Below are 2406 nucleotides of genomic sequence, written 5' to 3'. Positions count from 1 at the left end.
ATGCTTGTTCAAAGTTGGCCTCATGAAGTAAAATTATAGGTCATGGACACTTTTGGACTTTGCAAATTTTGTGCAAATAACCTCTCTTATGGATGCTACACGACCCATAACACATCTGAAACCATGCCATGCATTCATTTTCACCATGCCATAAGGATTGAAGAAGATTCTAAAAACAAGAACATGTGATTATGTAATGATTACATTTGTGAATTTATGGCAAATTGATGAATCACCCAAGGAATCTTCTCACCAACCAATTAGAGCTCATTTCTGGCTCAGAATTGTCCCCTAAGATCAAGCAAAATCGAGGGCTAGGGGATTGATCAAATGGAATCAAAATTCTCATCATTGCATAAGAGATATTTGCAAAATTCCTTCATGGCTAAGAAAGCAAATCAACTTCACTAAGGAAGCTCACTCCTCTGCAGCTATACTGATCCATTTGCCTATAAATACAGATGCATTCCTCATTCAAAAACACACCAAAGCAACCATATTACTTGCTTTCTCTTTCTCTCCTCTTGTTCATTGTTTTTCAAAGTTCTTTGGCAAGAAGAATCGATTTCTTCAAACCAAAGCTTATCTTTGGGAAGTGAGCATTCTAACATCTCAAGGGAGGTCATTTGAGGTGATCCAAGCACCTGGATCACTTCTGTAGGTGGAGGAACACTATTGTTGCTCTCACTTTGGAGCACTTGCAGTTGGAGGTCCATGGAGTGATTCAGAAGGTTTCAAGGCAAGCCAATCATCCAGACACACTCCTCAGGTCATAGTGAAGCTAACCAGATGGCTGCAGCTCATCTGTAACTCAGGATTCAACAACCTCCATGTCCACTTGAAGCTCAAATCGAGGGAGGTCCATAGAACAATTCAGAAGGATTCAGGCTACAATAAGCATCCAGTTAGCATCATTGAGTCTCAGGGAAGCTATTGAGATCATTCATTCAAACCCAGGTGCTCTCAATCATCCTCACGATCTCCATTTTCAGAGGTAAGTTTCTGAACTTCACCTCTCTAATTTAAGTACCTTTTGTGAAATAGCTCGATTCTATCTTGTTCAGCATCATCAGAGGATTGAAAACCCTCTATCATCATCCATTTATCTTTCAGTATAGTCATTTAATTTGATTTTGAAATTTTAGGGTTCTTCACGATTTCTGATAAATTAGCTAGATGTAGTTAATAATAGTTCATGTTAGTTACATATTTAGAATCGTGAGTGAAATTAGAGCAAGTTTCGTGTTTACATCATGACAAATGGTTGAGAAACGAGTGAGTTCAGAAATCCAAAAATGGAGAGCTTGAGGTTGAAGACGAAGATGGTGGTGGCGCGCAAATTTGAATTCTCAGGACAGGGTTTATTTTATTTTGAATGGTATGCGTTTTATTAACGACTAAACAACTTGCCCTAGTGGCCACACATGCGCCCTTAGTATCATCATGCCACAAGTCTGGGGTTCGAATCCCCCTCGCCCCAGACTTTTTCATCCCTTTTATTTTTTTTCAGATTTTTCTAACTTGTTTTAAAACAAAACCAAATGCGCGCGTGTTATAGTCACCAACTGGCGTTTGGCTCAGTGGTGTTGTTTTGAGTGTGTGGCTATAAGGGCGTGAGTTCAAGCCTTGCTAGGACCAAAACCTATTTTTTTATCACTTTTCTAACTTAATTCCTTCACAACTTAAACCAATTATTTAACTTATCAAATTAATTCATTTTGACTTCATTTTTTAAACACTTGTTGATTAATATATATATTTTATAAATAATCAAAAAAATCATAAAAATATTATTTATTTCATGTATTTTAATTAGGTTTAAAATAGTATGTTTTAAATGTTTTCTTAAATACTTTAAAATATATATATTCATTTTGTTTTAACCTAATTACTTTGTGAATAATGTTATGATAAAAACCCTATTTATTTAGGTCTTAATTAGGTATAGATTTCATCTTTGCCCTAATTAAGTTGACTTTTGTCAATATACAAAATTGTTTTCAATCTCCGATTAAACAGACGATTAAGGTTTTCAAACAACAAAACCTTATATCATTTCAATCTTTTCTTCAACTGTTTTCATCAACAGTAAATCATTTTTAACCGGGCCTCTAATAGAGTGTAAGTCCCAAAAAAACCTTCTCTTCTTAGCTTGTTTTCAAAACTGTATTCTCAAAATATTCTTTCTGTTTTCAAAACATTCTTCTGGTATTTGAAGGGCATTATTCCCGGTGAAACTCTTCAGATACCTATGTGACCTTTGTCCATCTTCACTTCTTCTGTTTTCAAAAACCATTAACTGTTTATCATATATACATTCAACTGCTATCAACAAAAACAACAAAAATTACTGATTGAGGCTCTGTACATACTTCTTCAATGGCCTCCACTCCATCCAGGTTAGGC

The sequence above is a fragment of the Vicia villosa genome, linkage group LG4 (genome assembly GCF_029867415.1).
Source record: "Vicia villosa cultivar HV-30 ecotype Madison, WI linkage group LG4, Vvil1.0, whole genome shotgun sequence".
Classification (NCBI taxonomy): Eukaryota; Viridiplantae; Streptophyta; class Magnoliopsida; order Fabales; family Fabaceae; genus Vicia; species Vicia villosa.
Note: the sequence above shows the minus strand (reverse complement) of the source record.